The following is a 22323-nucleotide window of genomic DNA, read 5'->3' on the forward strand; positions in this document are numbered from 1 at the left end:
TTCTTTTCCATTTGCATTTGCATGAGCATTTGGTCACGTACACTTAGTGGTCGACTCATTCGAAATAACTCTGTATTTTAACAAAACATGGCGGAAGAACCCATCCAAGAAAATGAAGATGAAATTCAATCGCAAGATGATCATGATAGACAAAGAACAATTAGAGATCACATGAATCCTACACGTACTAGTGCACTTCATGTCTAGTTTTTCCCCCTGATGCATCTCATTTCAATTTTAAGCCTGATATTATCCAACTTTTACCCAATTTTCATGGCTTAGATTCTGAAAATCCATACATGCATTTACGAGAGTTTGAAAAAGTGTGCAACACATATAATGATCTAAATTGTAGCATGAACACCATTCGACTTAAGCTTTTTCCTTTTTCTTTAAAAGATAAAGCTAAAACTTGGCTACAAAATCTTAGATCGGGATCCATTCGAACTTGGGATGAATTGCAACAACAATTTTTGAAAAATTATTTTCCATCTCATAGAACAAATTCTTTCAAAAGGCAAATCATCACTTTCATTCAAAAACAAGGAGAAATTTTTTATCAGTGTTGGGATAGATACAAAGAATTGCTTAATCTTTGTCCACATCATGGTTTTGAAATTTGGAGAGTTGTTTCTCAATTTTATTAAGGATTAACACCTAAAGATAGGTAAATGGTTGAATTTATGTGTAATGGAACATTTGAAGATAAAGATCCAAATGAGGCAATTGAGTATCTCGATTCATTAGCTGAAAATGCTCAAAATTGGGACACTATAGGTATAATCGAACCATCAAACAAGATTCAATCTCCCACATCTGATGGAGGTATGTACACCCTCAAAGATGAACATGATCTCCAAGCTAGATTTACCTCTTCGGCAAGAAAAGTTGAGGCACTTGAATTGAAAAAAAAATGGTCAATTAAAAGCTATTCAAGAAATTGCGTGTCATATCTGTGATACAAGTGATCATTCTACAAAAGATTGTCCCACTTTGCCCTCTTTTAAAGAATAGACCCATGAACGAGTCAATGTTTTGAACAATTTCAAAAGGCCAAATTTTGAACAATTTTCTCAAAATTACAATCCAGGTTGGCGAAATTATCCAAATTTTAGTTGGAGGAATGATAATGCTGCACAATTTCCGCAACCACATTTTCAAACTCAACAAAATTTTCAAAATTATACACCTTATGTTCCTCCACCTAAAAGAAATTTGGAAGATTTAGTGAATTCTTTCATTGCAAAGCAAGAGTCTATCAATACTCAAACTGCTCAAACCATGACAGATTTGAAAGATACTCTTGCTAAATTTGCATATGCACTTAATGATCATGAAAAAGGTAAATTTCCTTCACAACCACAGCCTAATCCCAAGGATCATCATTCACAAACTGGAACTTCTGGAACTCAACCGATGGATCAGGTAAAATCTGTTATTACCCTTCGAAGTGGTAAGGTTGTGGAAAAATCCACTCCTGAACCTTGTGAAGATGATGATAAATCAACTCCAAAGGGTAAGGATGTGGAACCCATAATGATACGAATCCTCGTACAAATGAAAGGCAAGCACGAATATATAAATCGCACCCTCAATTCAATAACAAACAAGGAACGATTATTTTGTCCCTATCTTTTGAAACAAGTAACGATTTTGTGATATTCACCTCTAAGCGATTATAACTTAGCAACAAATATCAACGATAAAACAATTGAATTTCAAACGAACCTTCAAAGAACTTGTTTTGACAATCCGTGCGAAGAACAATCGACAAACGCCACAAATATGAAAATCTTTGATAAGTTTGATTTGGTTTTCTTCTTGTGAAGAACAAAGCTAAAAGCTTTGAAAATTGAGAGAACTCAATGTATTTGATATCAATCTTCAATAATCTCGTTTTTTGTCATTACAATGCATTATATAATTAATAAAACCCATAAAAAGTAGTGTAGAAAGCATTAAAGAAGATAACTAGCAACTTTGACACGGAAGTTGACAATAGACCGCGGGTGCGCTGCATACTGGACCGCGGGTGCGGTGTGGCTACGGCTAAGTTCGAATAAAAGGACCGCGGGTGCGGTCATTGTAGGAGCGCGGGTGCGCTTGCCGTCCGCGGGTGCGATCCGTGCTTGACCGCGGGTGCGGTATAGCTTCGGCAATATTCTCTTAAATTTGATTATTATGGACCGCGAGTGCAGTCCCTGAACTGGCGCGGGTGCGCTCCACCTTCGGCAATTGCACTTGAATAACATTCCAAAAACCTCCAATATTTTCCCATGATTCCCAACCTCCTCTAATTTAGACATCCAACTTGTAGGACTTCCTTGATAGCTCATCATGAGACCTTGAAGTGCATCTTTAAACTTCTTACTTCTTCCCCTCGTTATAGGTCCTTCGGGCAACTCCAACGACTCCCATGCTTTCTTTGGTGCTTGATCAACCACGTTTGCATCATTCTCCCCTTCTTGAAAATGATTTGTCCTCAAATCTTGATCATCTCCTACATCAAACAACGAAAGATCACTAACATTAAAAGTAGAACTGACATTATACTCACCTGGTAGGTCTAATTTGTAGGCATTGTCGTTGATCTTTTCAAGCACTTGAAATGGTCCATCACCCCTAGGTAAGAGTTTTGAACGTCGTTTTTCTGGAAATCTTTCCTTCCTTAAGTGCAACCACACCCAATCTCCCTTTTCAAAAACCATCTTTTTCCTTCCCTTGTTGGCTTGCTTCGTGTATTGTAAATTCTTCTTCTCGATGATATCCTTGACCTTCTCATGCAAACTTCTAACGAATTCAGCTTTCTTCTTTCCATCCATGTTCAACCTTTCACTCATAGGTAGAGACATCAAATCCAATGGAGTCAAAGGATTAAAACCATATACAATTTCAAATGGCGAATAATTTGTAGTAGAATGCATGCAACAATTATAAGCAAACTCAACAAAGGGTAAACAATCCTCCCAATTCTTTAAGTTCTTCTTGAGTATAGCACGCAAAAGTGTTCATAGAGTTCTATTAACAACTTCAGTTTGTCCATCCGTTTGAGGATGACATGTAGTAGAAAACAACAATTTTGTGCCAAGTTTAGTCCATAACGTTTTCCAAAAATAACTCAAGAATTTAACATCACGGTCCGAAACAATAGTCCTAGGCATGCCATGCAACCTAACGACTTCTCTAAAGAATAGATCCGCAATGTGATATGCATCATCAGTTTTGTGACAAGCAATAAAATGTGTCATCTTCGAAAATCTATCCACAACAACAAATATAGAATCTCTCCCCTTCTTTGTCCTAGGCAACCCCAAAACAAAGTCCATAGAAATATCAACCCAAGGTTCACTAGGGACGGGAAGTGGTGTATACAATCCATGTGGTTGTGTTCTAGACTTAGCTTGTCTACAAGTAATGCACTTTTCACAAACACGCTCAACATCACGTTTCATATGTGGCCAATAAAAATGCTCATGCAAACAACTCAAAGTTTTAGCCACACCAAAGTGCCCCATCAAACCACCACCATGTGCGTCCCTCACAAGTAACTCACGAATTGATGACTTAGGAATGCACAATCTATCTTCTCTAAATAAAAACCCATTATGCAAATAAAATTTGTCATGTGGACCATGCATACATGTTTCAAATATCTCCTTAAAATTCTCATCCAACAAATACAACTCTTTCATATGTTCAAATCCCAAGATTTTCGACTCCAATGTAGAGATTAATACGTACCTCCGTGATAATGCGTCAGCCACTACATTTTCCTTACCTTGTTTGTAAGTTGATGATGTAGGGAAATGTACCTACGAATTCAACCCACTTGGCATGCCGCTTGTTCAACTTCTGCTGCCCCTTAAGGTGCTTAAGAGACTCATGATCCGTGTGAATCACAAACTCTTTAGGCCTCAAGTAGTGTTGCCACACCTCCAAAGTCCTCACAAGCGCGTACAACTCCTTGTCATACGTTGGATAGTTTAGCGCTGCCCATTGAGTTTCTCACTAAAATACGCCACTGTTCGTCCTCCGTTATTGATTGCCCTACAATCTACACACATACGCCATGAGCCATCTTTCTTAGGAACTAATAAAACAAGTACAGCACAAGGAGACATGGACTCACGCACGAAACCCCTATCTATTAATTCACTTACCTGCCGTTGAAGCTCCTTGGTCTCCTCCGGATTGCTTCTATACGCTGGACGATTTGGTAATGCACTTCCGGGCACAAAATCAATTTGATGCTCAATCCCCCTCAATGGTGGTATTCCTTGAGGTAGCTCCTCCGGAAATATATCATCAAACTCCTGCAAAAGGGAAACAACAATGCTCGGAAGATTTCCGGCTATATCACTTGTGTTAAAGAGAATCTTTTTGTAAAGAATCAACACAAGTGTATCATGTGTGTGCAGCAATTGTTTCATGTCACTCTTTTGGACCATATATATTTTCTTTTTGGTCTTTTTCCTCTCATTTTCTTTTTCCTCATTTTTCTTTTGTATGACTATCTCAATTTTTTTATCACTTTTGTTTTTAGCCATTTCATTTTTCTTTTCAAAGGCCATCTCACTTTTTAATTCACTCTTTCTTTCGGCCTCATCTCTCTTTTTTTTTTCAATTGATCCTCCAACACTTGTTTTGGGGACAAAGAAAGTAAAACAATGGGTTCTTTCTTGAGTACAAAAGAATATTTATTTCTAAACCCATCATGTGTCACTTGCCTATCATATTGCCATGGTCTTCCTAACAAAATATGACAAGCATGCATTGGTACCACATCACACAATACCTCATCAACATACTTCCCAATCGAAAATGCAACCAAAACTTGTTTGTTCACCTTCACTTCAGCACAGTCGTTCAACCACTGTAGCCTATATGGTTGAGGATGTTTCAAAGTAGGCAAGCTCAATTTTTCAACCATCTCAAGACTAGCAACATTGATACAACTTCCTCCATCTATAATAACGTTGCAAACTTTGCCACTGACAAAACATCTAGTATGGAACAAGTTTTCCCGCTGATTCGTCTCCTCTTCTTTGACTTGGGCACTAATGATACGCCTAGTCACTAATGCCTCACCCACAACTGCTTCATATCCCTCATCAAGATCCTCTAATGCAGGCATCTCATCTTCATCCTCTCCATCATCTCCCTCACTATGAGATTCATACTCCCCATAATTATTCAACACCATCACCCTTTTATTGGGACATTGGCTAGCAATATGTCCAATTCCTTGACACCTAAAACATTTAATATCTCTAGAACGATTAATAGGAGTTTCAGGTTTACCTTGCATTCCCTGCATAGGCGCCTCCTGTTTAATGTCAACTTTGGGCTTGACCACTACCTTGCTTTCTTCACGTTTAACAACGTTGAAACGCCAAGGTATTGATGTATTCCCAGTTTTTGTGGTACGACCAACTCCTCTCCTTTTGAGTTGTTGCTCCACTTTTATCGCCATTTGCACCATTTCATCTAGATCCAAGTAATGTCTAAGCTCCACTTGGTCTTGAATTTCCCTGTTCAAACCACACAGAAAACGAGCCATAGTAGCCTCACTATCCTCATCTATGTTTGCTCTAATCATGACTACTTCCAATTCTTTATAGTAGTCCTCAACACTCTTCACACCTTGTCTCAAAGTTTGTAACTTCTTAAACATTTCTCTATAGTAGTGATTTGGTACAAACCTCTTCCTCATTACGCTTTTCATCTCCGCCCAAGTTTCTATAGGCCTCTCATTGCATCTTCTCTTAGTGGTCACTAATTGATCCCACCAAATAAGTGCATAATCAACAAATTCAACCACGGCCAACCTAACCTTATTTTGTTCGGAATAATGGTGACAATAAAACACAAATTCAACTCGCTTTTCCCATTCTAAATAAGCCTCTGGATCCGACTTACCATGGAACGACGGAATTTTCATCTTAATGCTACCTATGTTATTATCTTCCTTATTCCCATCATCGTACCTACCACGTAAGGCTTCTCTTCTTCCCCTACCAAATCCTCTACCTCTTCCGCTTCTACCCCAATTCTCGTTTTGGCTCTCCTCTTCTCCTTCCAAATCATAATCATTCTCTTCTTCATCCACTCTACCCAAACCTTTAGGCTTAGATTTATTTTCACTCGTACTAACTTCAAGCCTATCCAACCTCTCATATAAAGGATCCAACTCGGCCCTCAACATTGTACTAAAATGCCCAAATAACGCCTCCATTTGAACCTTAGATAACCCTTGGTTCGAACTCTCTCCTACTTCCCTCTCCATTTTAATTTCAGATTTTGTACCTGCAATAAAATGTTAGTAGAAATAAAAGATTTTCCTCACCCAAATTCTCACGATCACTCCAAAGAAAAAAAACACTCGCACTCAAATGTTTTCCACTAGAATTTGATAGTTCTCTCAAAGGTGTGCTCAATCTTTATATATATATATATATATATATATATTTTTATCAAACTAACAAGATTCAACTTGTGAACACTTGCAACTGTTTCACATGGATTGCACAAAAACAAGAACGACAGAATAACACAGAACAAATTTTTCGGGAATTCTGGATTATCAAAAGATGATAGAAATAACGCAAATCTTAAAATAGAACAAAGGATAACACAAAACTTGAAACAGAACAAATTTTTGTTTTTGTTTTTGGTAGATATGACAATAGAAACAAAAGGATACCACAGATCTGAAAACAGAATGAAATTTGAGACAGATCTGAAAAATAACAACAACGATACTTACTTGAATTCAATGAGCCAAAGCTCTGATACCAAATGATACAAATCCTCATACGAATGAAAGGCAAGCACGAATATATAAATCGCACCCTCAATTTAATAACAAACAAGGAACGATTATTTTGTCCCGATCTTTTGAAACAAGTAACGATTTTGTGATATTCACCTCTAAGCGATTATAACTTAGCAACAAATATCAACGATAAAACAATTGAATTTCAAACGAACATTCAAAGAACTTGTTTTGACAATCCGTGCGAAGAACAATAGACAATCGCCACAAAGATGAAAATCTTTGATAAGTTTGATTTGGTTTTCTTCTTGTGAAGAACAAAGCTAAAAGCTTTGAAAATTGAGAGAACTCAATGTATTTGATATCAATCTTCAATAATCTCGTTTTTGGTCATTACAATGCATTATATAATTAATAAAACCCATAAAAAGTAGTGTAGAAAGCATTAAAGAAGATAACTAGCAACTTTGACACGGAAGTTGACAATAGACCGCGGGTGCGCTGCATACTGGACCGCGGGTGCGGTGTGGCTTCGGCTAAGTTCGAATAAAAGGACCGCGAGTACGGTCATTGTAGGAGCGCGGGTGCGCTTGCCGTCCGCGGGTGCGATCCTTGCTTGACCGCGGGTGCGGTATAGCTTCGGCAATATTCTCTTAAATTTGATTATCATGGACCGCGAGTGCAGTCCCTGAACTGGCGCGGGTGCGCTCCACCTTCGGCAATTGCACTTGAATAACATTCCAAAAACCTCCAATATTATTCCCATGATTCCCAACCTCCTCTAATTTAGACATCCAACTTTTAGGACTTCCTTGATAGCTCATCATGAGTCCTTGAAGTGCATCTTTAAACTTCTTACTTCTTCCCCTCGTTATAGGTCCTTCGGGCAACTCCAACGACTCTCATGCTTTCTTTGGTGCTTGATCAACCACGTTTGCATCACATAACTTGCGAAGAGCAGGTTCAACAGACAGTGTCACCACCATTCCCTCATGCATTGAAAAATACAAAAAAATCAAATTTGAATTCTGATATATATGATATTTTTAAACAAGTAAAATTTAATATTCCTTTATTAGATGCAATAAAACAGGTACCATCATATGCCAAATTTTTGAAAGACTTGTGCACTGTGAAAAGAAAATTGAATGTGAAAAAGAAAGCTTTTTTAGCCGAACAAGTAAGTGCAATCATTCAAAATAATAATACTTTGAAATACAAAGACCCTGGTTGTCCTTCTATTTCATGTATTATTGGAGAACGAAAGATTAAAAAGCCTTGCTTGATCTTGGAGCTAGTGTGAATTTACTTCCATATTAAGTTTATCAAGAACTCAATCTAGGTGAGTTAAAATCTACTTCGGTAACACTTTTACTTGCCGATAGATCTGTTAAAGTGCCAAGAGGTATTGTAGAAGACGTGTTGGTCCAAGTTGATAAATTTGTATATCCTGTCGATTTCATAGCTTTAGATACACAACCTATCGAAGCTTGTAATGCAATTCCTGTAATTCTGGGTCGTCCATTTTTAGCAACTTCTAATGCTCTTATAAATTGTAGGAATGGAATAATGAAGTTGTCATTTGGTAACATGACCTTGGAGCTCAATGTTTTTACTCTTTGTAAGCAACCACATGACAAAGGAGATGAAAGTGAAGATGAAAATCTTATTGAAACTCTTGTGGAAAAAAACATTCAAGAAGGGAGTACTCGTGATCAATTAGATATTTGTTCAATTGAAACTGTTAAAGAAAATATTGAAATTGATCTTAATGATTTTATCAGGTATCACTCGTTACCAGGATCAGAGAAAGAATTTGAGGCAAAATATGAGAACAAAGACGAACCACCCATATTGGAGTTAAAACCCTTGCCAGAAGAATTGAAGTATGCATTTCTTGGAGAAGATGAAACATATCCGATTGTAATTTCTTCCAAAGTAGCAAGTGATCAAGAAGGTAAATTAGTTGATATGCTTAAAAGACATAAAAATGCAATTGGTTGGACACTAAAAGATCTCAAGGGCATTAATCCACTAATTTGCACTCACAAAATTCACTTAGAAGAAAATGCAAAAACATCTCAACAACCCCAAAGGATATTAAATCCACATGTGGGGACCCGGGCTCTAACTCAATTCTTTTGGGATTAATTGGATCTTTATTATAAAATGTGGGTCAAATTTTTGCTTTTAACATTAAATCAAATGTATATAAACTAAGCATAAGATCTTTCTTTATTTATTTACAACAAACATAAGTACATGTTTTGTTCTAGTACATCCATACTAGAGTTCAATACCAACTACAAATCACAAGTAGTACAAGTCTAGTAAGAACCACTAGTAATCTCCTTCTACGCCCGTAATCACCAACTCTATCATCTCTCATCCTCGTCGAGACCCAGATCCTGTCCCACTTGTTGCCATGCACACATACAGACACAACAACAGCAGGAACTCCGGTGAGAACGAATCCCAGTATAAAACATATACGCATGCTGATACATAATCATAAATCATGCATGAAAGCAATAATAATAGGCTCCATAATCTATGAAACCATTCTATATAAGCATGCAATTCAAATTAAATCATATCTTGACTCGACTCAACTCTAACTCTATGGATCTCGGTGTGAATAAGACGTCACTATCTGTCACCTACCCTCCCAATCGGGGTAACGGTACGTCTTATTCCTAGACTTCGGCCCTGTCTGTATCGAATGTCTACAATCGGAGTAAGTCTGCTCCTATACGTCGATACCACTGAACGTCTAGTTCGGCAAGTCTGCCAATGACTCCTATCTCAATGCTTGAATATAAATCTATAAACTATTAGATCTCGGTTTTCTACACGCCCAAACGCAGCGGAAGTTTAAAAATTTTATTTTATTTTGACAATCAAAATATGTTTGGACGTTCGTATGATTTTAACTTAAACATACATAGGGCGTTTAAAAGTTATACCTTTTGTGAATAAATCACATGGCACCAACTGATCCGGTATGACGGATCTAGTTCTTGATGAATCTCTACGAACTTTCTTCAAGAGACTCTTTTCTTCTAATCAGGTCCACGACCAGAAGATTTGTTCCTCTTTCAAATAGCACTAGAATATTTGAAAGAAGTTTTTACGTTGATATCAAAACTTTGAGAGAGGACTCAAAATTATTTTTCTTGAAAAAGTGGCCAAAATATTATGGAGGAATTTTTGTGTGCATCTCGTGAATCGCCATTGAATTGGTGGAGGCTAGGTCAATATATATTTATTTCCTTAAACACAATAATCTTGACCTAAATTCCATAATTAACCTTAATGGGCTTGATTAATTAATTGGGCTAGTCACACTAGTTTAATCCATTAATCAAGGCCCATTAATAACTTTAATTATTTAATATGTTGGACTTGTACTCCTACAAGCCCATTAAACATATTATCCATCATATTTATTTTATTAATTAATCAACTCAACTCTTGAGCTTAATAAATTAAATACATTATAAATTCAACATTTGAATTTATTATTTAAATTATAAATTCAACTCCTTGAATTTCTATCACCTCCAAAATTTAATATTTAATAAACCCAACATTTGAGTTTGATAAATTAAATTCTCAAATTTTATAAATTCAACTCCTTGAATTTATTATCTCCAAATTTCATAAATTCAACTCTTGAATTTACTATCTTATAAATTCAACTCCTTGAATTTATTTTCTCAAAATTTAATTATCATAAATTCAACTCCTTGAATTTACTATAAATTCAACTCTTTGAATTTATTCTCTCAACGGGAACAAACGATCCAGTGCTTCTGTGACCCTCAATGGTTCAGGGATACAGCTAGCCGTGGGTTCACAACTCATTGTGATTCAGGACATAATATTTTATTCGGGCTTACCCTAGTTAGCCTCATTCTTTTCATCAACACCTTGATTAAGAATGTCAGAACTCATTTCTGATTGCACCCATCGGATCATGGTAAGAGCGTCTAGTAGCATCGCCCCATGATCCCCTAGGTATCACTGATAGTGCCTGCAAGAACCAGTCGATTATGATTAACGTACTGTACAGTCCCTTCATCTCATATATCCCGATCGAATCTGCAACCATTGGTTCATCGAGGGTTGCATAATAATTCGATAACTATGTGATAACTATAATAGTGGCATCGCGTGTACTATTGGAGAACTCCTTCTCCAACGTACATCTCATACTCTGGCCAGAGATTCCATGCACTATTATTACATTAGATCACATAGGATATCCACATCCGTAGGTGAGCGGTGAATCCCCGACTACAATGCACTGGCTCCTATATGTGTCGCAACTGTACCCAACCTCGCCACCTGATGACTCTCCTGGAGCCGGTAAACGAGTCAAAGCACAGCTCTAGCATATAGAGCCTCAGTGTTGTCCCGGGTCGTAAGGACTAATGGTGTACAATCATAACCACGGAATTATCCTCTCGATGAATGATAACCACTTGGAAAGTCCGAGGGGGGGTTGTTCGGTATAATCATCATATGACTACCCATCTGCATGTTTGGACATCTCCATGCCCTTACCAAGAAACGCAGTACACAACATCACAGATGCTAGTCTCGAGCTCAAGCGGTCTTTATCCCTGTTTTAGGCGGCTGAATCGACTAGGAACGAATTTAGAATATGCAGTGTCTACAAATGAGTTTCAACATCGAATTACGATTCATTTGTATTAAAGCATAATCAAGGACTTTATCTATGCTGTTTGCATGGGTATACAGATAAAGTATAACAAGACCATAAAAAGTTAAATTATATTAAAATAAAGATTGTTTATTACAACTGAGTCAATAAAATCCCTAGCCAACCGTTGGCTTGCAGGGCATCTACTCTAACAATCTCCCACTTGCCCTAGAGCCAACTACCCTTATTCCCATTGCTTCGCGATGCTTTTCAAACAATGGTCCTGGCAAGGGCTTTGTAAGTGGATCAGCAACATTTTCTGCAGAGGGGACTCTTTCAACTGATATGTCTCCTCTTCCCACAATCTCCCGGATGATGTGAAATTTCCTCAGTACATGTTTGGATCGCTGATGAGACCTTGGTTCCTTTGCTTGTGCAACGGCACCAGTGTTGTCGCAGTACACCGGGACTGGATCAACTCCATTAGGAATAACGCCCAACTCTTGGACAAAATTCCTCATCCAAACTTCCTCTTTCGCTGCAGCAGATGCAGCAATGTACTCAGCTTCAGTGGTGGAATCCGCAACGGTGTCTTGCTTGGAACTTTTCCAAGAGACAGCCGCACCATTAAGCATGAATACAAAACCAGAGGTCGATTTCGAATCATCTACATCACATTGGAAGCTAGAATCACTGTAGCCTTCCAATTTTAATTCTCCACCCCCATAGACCATGAACAAATTCTTAGTCATTCTTAAGTACTTAAGAATGTCTTTCACAGCCTTCCAATGCATTGGACCAGGGTTCGCCTGATATCTGCTTGTAACACTCAAAACATAAGCAATGTCAAGACGTGTCGATATCATACCATACATAATACTACCAATAGCCGATGCATATGGAATACGTGTCATCATCTCTATCTCTTCATCAGTTTTGGGACACATAGCTTTAGATAGAGTAATACCATGACACATTGGTAAGTATCCTCTCTTGGACTCTTCCATAGAGAATCGCTTAAGAATGGTATCGATATAATTTGCTTGGGTGAGTCCCAGCATCCTCTTCGATCTATCTCTATAGATCTGTATTCCTAATACATAAGATGCTTCACCCATGTCCTTCATGGAGAATTTACTGGCCAACCATATTTTAGTTGATTGCAGTAATCCTACATCATTCCCAATGAGCAGGATATCATCAACATAAAGTACTAGGAATGTCACTGCACTCCCACTAACTTTCTTGTACACACATGGTTCCTCAGGATTCTTTGCAAAACCAAACTCTTTGATAGTGCTATCAAATCTGAGGTTCCAACTCCTTGATGCCTGCTTGAGACCATATATTGATCTCTGAAGTTTGCATACCTTATGCTCACTTCCTACTGATGTGTATCCCTCGGGTTGAGACATATAAATTTCTTCTTTGATGTCTCCATTGAGGAATGCAGTCTTTTACATCCATTTGCAATATCTCATAGTCGTACCATGCTGCTATGGCTAGTAGTATTCTAATGGACTTAAACATAGCAACTGGTGAAAAGGTTTCCTCATAGTCAACTCCTTGCCTTTGAGTATATCCTTTTGCAACCAGTCTTGCTTTAAAGGTCACTACCTTCCCATCCGCCCCAAGCTTTCTTTTGTAGATCCATTTGCATCCTATGGGAACGATTCCCTCAGGTGGATCCACTAATGTCCAGACTTGGTTTGAATACATAGAGTCCATTTCTGACTGCATGGCTTCAAGCCATCATGGCCTTGTTCATGAAGAAGCGTATATCTTGCAGGTGGTCTAATAACCCTATCAGACCTTCTAGGAGCTTGTACTTCAACTACTGGTTCTTGGGAAATGGGTTCAACTTCTATAGTTGAGGGAGTATCTTGAATTTCTTTAAGTTCTATCATCTTGCTTTTTCTATCTAATAGAAATTCCTTTTCCGAAAAGTGGCATTTTTTGAAACAAACATTTTGCTTCATTGGGATGATAGAAATAATATCCAACAGAATTCTTTGGATATCCTACAAAGTAGCACAAAGTGAATCTACTATCCAATTTGTCTCCCACTGTCTGCTTCACGTAAGCAGGACATCCCTATATTCTCATGTAAGAATATTTGGGAGTTTTTTCAATCCATATCTCATATGGTGTTTCATCCACTGCTTTAGTATAAACATTATTCAACAACATTGCCGCAGTTTCAAGTGCAAAGCCCCAAAACAATGTAGGCAATTCAGTGAATCTCATCATTGATCGAACCATGTCCAACAAGGTTTGCTTACAATATTCAGAAACACCGTTCAATTGTGGTGTTGCTGGTGGAGTCCACTGTGAGAATCACATTCTCTTTTAGATAACCCAAAAATTCATCACTCAAGTATTCTCCACTTCGATCAGATCGAAATGCCTTAATACTTCCTTTTAGCTGGTTTTCTACTTCAGATCTGAATTCTTTGAACCATTCAAATGCTTCAGATTTGTGTTTCATCATATAAACATACCAATACCTCGAATGGTCATCAGTAAAGGTAATGAAGTAGGATTGCCCATATTTTGTGCTAACACTTAGCGGACCACAAATGTCTGTGTGGATCAAATCCAAAAGACCATGTGCACGTTCCACGTTTTCATTGAATGAAGTCTTGGTCAATTTTCCTTTTAGACAGGACTTACAAGTAGGTAGAGAATTTATGTCTGACAAGTCAAACATGCTTTCTCCCACTAGCTTGTGCATCCTTCTTTGAGAAATATGACCTAGTCTAGCATGCCATATTTGTGTGGGATCTGGATCATCTAACTTTCTTTTTGTTGAAATCATATTTACTTGGACATTCACTCATCATTTCCAGAACATTTCTGGCACATATAATTTCTTATGTCCGGACTTCTTGCAGTGAAATAAATATGTTCTAACTTATCGGGCTTTATAGGCCTTTTAAGTGTCTTTCAGAGTTTGCTTCTTATTGGGATTGTTTTTCTTCTGAGGGGCAGAACGTTTCTTTCCCTTACCTTGTGGGCCATTTTCGTCTGACGAGAGGGCCATAAGAAAAATAGCAATTCCTTTTTTTATGGTGATCTCATAAGTTATAAGCGTATTGACTAGCTCTTCAAGGCTATCATCTATCTTATTCAAATTGAAGTTCATCATAACCCCGTCAAATGAGGATGAGAAAGACAACAAATTGATGTTATCTAGTAACTCATTAGGAATCACATATTCCAGGCCCATCACATTCTTAATAAGCTCAGTCATACGCACACCATGCTCATGGGCCAAAGCCCTGTCTTGCATGCGTGTAGTCATGAGCTCCTTGAAAGTGGTGTGCATAGTTTCATGCACCATGCAACTCTTGCACGTGCATTCGAATGTCAGCAGCATTCAAAATTTCCTCAAACTGTCCCTACAGTTCATTTGACGTAAAAGCGAGCACATCACACTTTAGCTTGCATACTATATATATCACATATATCATAATATGACATTCAACAATAAATAAGGATGATCGATTGCCAACACTATTAGATCCATGTGAGCCAAACATGGATCCAGGTCCAAAACCTAGGTGAATGCAGGGATTCAAATGCAACGATTACAAAAGCTTCCAATATTTTACATGTCTTCATCTTGATCATCGGGCCCACCATCTTCCAGTCTTGATCTCCCACTATTTCTAATAATTACATTTAAATAGCCATGGCACATAAGGGATACATCTCATGGGGTGGGAACGGGCCATAAACCAGGTCCACTTTAATAATATCAAATATTAACAAAACGAATAAAACAGTAAAATAGCCTAACATACACGTAACACATTGGTCAAGGCTCTCGATCATCCTTCACGCATTTAATATCAAATATTAACATCAATTAATTAAACAAATTTAATTACCTGATCAATCATATATCTAATAATTTAATCACTAACCACCACAATTATTAAAGAATTTAATAAATTAAATAAACTCTTTTATTTAATTTCCAATTAAATCAATAATAATTGATTTATTGTAAAACTCATTTTTACCATAAATAATTAAAATCATATTTTAATTATTTATTTCACAAGAAATCTATTAATTTTCTAAAAATCAATTTTTCAAAATAAAAATTGAACCAATTTTCAAAAATATCAATTTTGCTCAAAAATTTGAGAAATTAGAAAATCGCACCCTAGGCCCAAACAATTCAAGCCCATTATTCACCGCGCTTCCCAAGACGCTCCCGGGCAACCGCCCGTCCACTGCCCGAACGTTTCGGGCAGCGGCAGTGGCCCTTTGCGAACAGGCGCGCCGACGCATGCGCTAGCGCTGTGCGCAGGACGCCTGCGCGCTGCCGTGCGCGGCCCTGCGCGCACGGACTGCCCGGAACAGTTCCGGGCAGATTTAATTTTTTTTTTTCGAAAATCTGAAAAAAATAAATTTTCGTGGTGCTAAATTTTCTGGAAAATTTTCTTGTGTGGTTAGAAATAAATTATTCAATATCAAAATCAAACGATTTAGAAAAACTTGGCTCTGATACCACTGTTGGATCTCATTTCTACACGCCCAAACGCAGCGGAAGTTTAAAAATTTTATTTTATTTTGACAATTAAAATATGTTTGGACGTTCGTATGATTTTAACTTAAACATACATAGGGCGTTTAAAAGTTATACCTTTTGTGAATAAAACACATGGCACCAACTGATCCGGTATGACGGATCTAGCTCTTGATGAATCCCTACGAACTTTCTTCAAGAGACTCCTTTCTTCTAATCAGGTCCATGACCAGAAGATTTGTTCCTCTTTCAAATAGCACTAGAATATTTGAAAGAAGTTTTTACGTTGAGATCAAGATTTTGAGAGAGGACTCAAAATTATTTTTCTTGAAAAAGTGGCCAAAATATTATGGAGGAATTTTTGTGTGCCTCTCGTGAATCCCCATTGAATTGGTGTAGGCTAGGTCAATATATATTTATTTCCTTAAACACAATAATCTTGACCTAAATTCCATAATTAACCTTAATAGGCTTGATTAATTAATTGGGCTAGTCACACTAGTTTAATCCATTAATCAAGGCCTATAATAACTTTAATTATTTAATATGTTGGACTTGTACTCCTACAAGCCCATTAAACATATTATCCACCATATTTATTTTATTAATTAATCAACTCAACTCTTGAGCTTAATAAATTAAATACATTATAAATTCAACATTTGAATTTATTATTTAAATTATAAATTCAACTCCTTGAATTTCTATCACCTCCAAAATTTAATATTTAATAAATCCAACATTTGAGTTTAATAAATTAAATTCTCAAATTTTATAAATTTAACTCCTTGAATTTATTATCTCCAAATTTCATAAATTCAACTCTTGAATTTACTATCTTATAAATTCAACTCTTTGAATTTATTTTCTCAAAATTTAATTATCATAAATTCAACTCCTTGAATTTACTATAAATTCAACTCTTTGAATTTATTCTCTCAACGGGAACAAACGTTCCAGTGCTTGTGTGACCCTCAATGGTTCAGGGATACAGCTAGCCGTGGGTTCACAACACATTGTGATTCAGGACATAATCTTTTATTCGGGCTTACCCTAGTTAGCCTCATTCTTTTCATCAACACCTTGATTAAGAATGTCAGAACTCATTTCTGATTGCACCCATCGGATCATGGTAAGAGCGTCTAGTAGCATCGCCCCATGATCCCCTAGGTATCACTGATAGTGCCTGCAAGAACCAGTCGATTATGATTAACGTACAGTACGGTCCCTTCATCTCATATATCCCGATCGAATCTGCAACCATTGGTTCATCGAGGGTTGCATAATAATTCGATAACTATGTGATAACTATAATAGTGGCATCGCGTGTACTATTGGAGAACTCCTTCTCCAACGTACATCTCATACTATGGCCAGAGATTCCATGCACTATTATTACATTAGATCGCATAGGATATCCACACCCGTAGGTGAGCGGTGAATCCCCGACTACAATGCACTGGCTCCTATATGTGTCGCAACTGTACCCAACCTCGCCACCTGATGACTCTCCTGGAGACCGTAAACGAGTTAAAGCACAGCTCTAGCATATAGAGCCTCAGTGTTGTCTCAGGTCGTAAGGACTAATGGTGTACAATCATAACCACGGACTTATCCTCTCGATGAATGATAACCACTTGGAAAGTCCGAGGGACGTTTGTTCGGTATAATCATCATATGACTACCCATCTGCATGTTTGGACATCTCCATGCCCTTACCAAGAAACGCAGTACACAACATCACAGATGCTAGTCTCGAGCTCAAGCGGCCTTTATCCCTGTTTTAGGCGGCTGAATCGACTAGGAACGAATTTAGAATATGCAGTGTCTACAAATGAGTTTCAACATCGAATTACGATTCATTTGTATTAAAGCATAATCAAGGACTTTATCTATGCTGTTTGCATGGGTATACAGATAAAGTATAACAAAACCATAAAAAGTTAAATTATATTAAAATAAAGATTGTTTATTACAACTGAGTCAATAAAATCCCTAGCCAACCGTTGGCTTGCAGGGCATCTACTCTAACATAAACAAGGCATAATTGTAATCAAACATAAACAACAATCTATTATGTGATTTTGGGAAACTCCAACCAAGTCTTATTCGAGTCATATCTCCCGAATTCACATGAATTATACCTTCTTCTCGTTGGAATCAATCGAGATCTCGAAGTCGAATATCAAGTCTGTCAATCAAATCTGAAATGGCAATGTATAGATGTAATCTATCAAGATACAACTCCATTCAACACATATATGCATCAATAATAAATCTCGATACCCCTCGACGGTACAACGGCATAATCTTGTGATACCGGTAACTCAATAACAACATAATCCATGGATATCCACAACTCATAATCTTCATCAAAAGCATACATAACTTCTGAAATCTGTATAATCTTATATACAATATATGCTGAAATTCATATCAATAGCATACGCCATCCGATAATCGATCCGGTTGCGAATATACTATGCTCAATATGTCAAGAACACAATATAACCATCATATTATAATTCTTTCAACACATGGAATCTAGATCATGTTGAAAAGATATCAAAAATATACCCTTTTGAAGCCTTTGTCAAGAGGAACAAGAATCTCAACTTGGATTAAACTTTGGATGGATAAATCTTACACAACCAAGTGATAAAGTTGAAAGGAAAGCTCGGAAATCTCTTTCTCTCTCGTTGCTGGTCTGCTGGAATGCTCAAAATGAAGAGTCAGCACACATCTATATATATATATGCCATGTGTCATCATAAGAAATAAAGGTGGATTTCTCGCATGCAGCACCGCGGGTGCGGTCTCTTTCAACCGCAGGTGCGCTCAAGCTTCGGCATGCCTTTCAAAAAATTCATAAATGTCGACCGCGGGTACGGTGACCCTACTGTAGCTGCACCGCGAGTGCATTCTTTCTGGTACCGCGGGTGCGGTGTGGCTACTGTAAAAATGTCCCAACTCTCTGTCCATCAACCGCGGGTGCGGTAGCTTCCTTAGCGCGGGTGCGATCTTCATTTCTTGCCACATTTCATAATTTCATCTCACTTAATGCCTCTCATTACATGTCATGCATACTCATATCTTCGAATATCACGTCAATGAAGACTAATAAATCTAGTACCTCTCATTACATGTCATGCATTCTCATATCTTCGAATATCACATCAATGAAGACTAATAAATCTCAAGCCTTACATTTCTCCCCCTCTAAGAAATGATTTCGTCCTCGAAATCGCAGGCAATTCTATCAAATCATATATAAAAAGCAATATAATCCAAACTGAAAAAATACTCACATCATGTAAATAACTCGGGATGTCTCTGTCTCATATCTGCTTCTGTCTCCCAAGTCGCTTCTTCGCTGCCATGACGACTCCACTGAACTTTCACAAGCGGAATAGTCTTCGTTCTGAGCTGCTTCTCTTTCCGATCAAGAATCTGTATCGGTTTTTCAACATAACTCAAAGTCTGATCAAGCTCGGCTTCTTCAGGCTGAATGACATGAGAAATATCTGGCATATATCTACGCAACATCGATACATGAAAAAGGTCATGTATCCCAGATAAAGAAGGAGGAAGAGCAAGTCGATATGCTCGATCGCCAATCTTCTCAAGAATCTCATACGGACCGACATATCAAGGAGACAACTTTCCACGCTTGTCAAATCTGACAATGCCTCTGAAAGGAGAAATCTTCAAGAATACTCTGTCTCCCTGCTCAAATACTAACGATCTACGTCTGATATTGGCATATTTGGCTTGCCTATCCTGTGCCATCTTCATTCTCTTCTGAATAATCTTCACCTTCTCAGTCATTTCACGAATCATATAAGGCCCAAGTTCTGGTACCTCAGATATATCATCCCAATACAGATGAGATCTGCACTTCTTGCCATATAACGCTTCAAACGGTGCCATCTCGATACTCGTCTGATAGCTGTTGTTGTACGAGAATTCACAAAGTGGTAGTGAATCTTGCCAACTAGTGCCAAAATCTAGCACTACTGCTCTCAGCATATCCTCTAAGGTCTGGATAGTCCGCTCTGACTGTCCGTCTGTCTGGGGATGATAAGCAGTGCTCAGATGCAATGTCGTACCTAACGCCTGCTGTAAACTATGCCAAAAATGTGAAGCGAATCGTGGATCACGATCTGATACGATCGACTTTGGCACACCATGCAGTCTGACCACCTCTCTGATATCTCGACCATCTGATCATGTCGGTACGTCATTCTGTACGGAATAAAGCAAGCTGATTTGGTCAATCTGTCAATAATGACCCAAATCGCATCACAGCCCCGGGATGATCGTGGTAACTTCGTAACGAAATCCATGGAAATGTGATCCCATTTCCATTCAGGAATAGATAAACTCTGAAGTAGACCTCCGGGCTTCTTTCTCTCGGCCTTTACAGTAGGCAATTCAAGCACTTTGACACAAATTCGGCAATGTGTGCCTTCATCTGTTTCCACCAGAAGTGTGTCTTCAAATCATTGTACATCTTTCTGCCACCAGGATGAATACTAAACCGACTACAGTGCGCTTCTGACATAATCCGTTGTTTCAATTCTAGAACATCTGGCACTACAATACGGTTATTCACATACAGAACATAATCATGTACCTGATACTCTGACTGATGTCCTGATCTGACCATATCAATAGACTTCTGCACATTCTGATCAGTTCTTTGGGCTTCGTTGATTCTCATAATCAAATCTGGCTCAACTTGAATCGTAGCAAGTTGTAGCGGTCTACTATCTATATCAAATGCTAAACCAGACAAACAGCAATCTTCAACTAAATTCGAAATACCTATCGGTGATAAGGATAGGGCACATACCTTTCGACTCAAGGCGTCCGCTGCTGCATTTGACTTCCCTGGATAGTACTTGATCTTGCAATCAAAATCTTTCAACAAATCGAGCCATCTACGCTGTCTCATATTCAATTCTGATTGAGAAAACAGATACTTCAGGCTCTTGTGATCAGAGTAGATCTCAAATTTCTCGCCATAAAGATAGTGACGCCAGATCTTCAATGCAAAGACAATAGCCGCCAATTCAAGATCGATATCGGGTCTCGTGTGGCTTCAGCTGTCTAGAGGCATATGAGATCACATGTCCTCGCTGCATAAGAACACATCCTAACCCTCTGTGAGATGCATCACAATACACAACGAAATCACCAGTACCTGAAGGAATCATCAAGGCAGGTGCACTGGTCAGCCTCTTCTTCAACTCTATGAAGCTAGACTCACAATCCTCAGACCACACAAACGGTGCATTCTTCTGTGTCAACTGGGTAATCGGCTTCGCAATGCAGGAGATATCTTTAATGAATCGTCGATAGTACCCTGCCAGACCCATGAAACTGCGTATCTCTGGCACAGAAGTCGGTCTCGGCCAACTGATCACAGCTTCAACTTTACTCGGATCTACAGAAATACCGTCTCCAGATATGATGTGACCCAAGAAGATAACCTGTCTCAGCCAAAACTCACACTTCGACAGTTTAGCAAATAATCTTTCATTTCTCAGCGTTTGCAACACAATTCTCAAATGATCGGCATGCTCAGTCATACTCTTGGAATACACCAAAATATCATCGATAAAAACAATCACAAACTCATCTAAATTCCTCTGAAAGACACGGTTCATCAACCCCATAAACACCGCTGGAGCATTCGTTAAACCAAAAGGCATGACAACAAACTCATAATGTCCATACCTGGTTTGGAATGCTGTCTTCGGTATATCAACATCTCTAACTCTCATCTGGTGATATCCAGATCTCTGATCGATCTTGGAATAAACAGAGGATCCCTGCAACTGATCAAATAAATCATCGATACAAGGCAATGGATATTTGTTCTTTACCGTCGCCTTGTTCAGTTGCCGGTAGTCGATACACAATCTCATTGAACCGTCTTTCTTTCGTACAAAAAGTACTGGAGCGCCCCAAGGAGACACACTAATGTATCCCTTGGTCAGAAGATCTTCTAACTGTGCTTTAAATTCTTTCTACTCTATCGGCGCCATCCTATATGTTGCTCGAGATATAGGAACAGTACCTGGCACAAGATCTATGCTGAAATCTATCTCTCGGGCTGGGGGTAACCCTGGGATATCGTCAGGAAATACATCTGCAAATTCCCGTACTACTGGCAAATCTGCCAATGCCGGGCTCGATTTCTTTAGATCTACAAAATAAACAAGGAACCCCTCTGCTCCTTTCTGCAACAATCTAATCATAGTCAGAGCAGAAACTAAGGAAATCCGAGATCTGGAACCCTTACCGTAGAATTTCCATTCTTCTGTCATTTTA

The 22323-nt window shown here is 38.2% G+C and overlaps 1 pseudogene; it reads left to right on the forward strand.

The window, feature by feature from the left end:
* The first annotated feature begins 671 nt into the window (after window positions 1–671).
* LOC142537570 (uncharacterized) overlaps window positions 672–22323 on the forward strand; it is a 32976-nt pseudogene continuing 11324 nt past the window's right edge.

This window comes from Primulina tabacum, chromosome 2 (assembly GCF_025594145.1).
Source record: "Primulina tabacum isolate GXHZ01 chromosome 2, ASM2559414v2, whole genome shotgun sequence".
In the NCBI taxonomy this organism is placed as follows: Eukaryota; Viridiplantae; Streptophyta; class Magnoliopsida; order Lamiales; family Gesneriaceae; genus Primulina; species Primulina tabacum.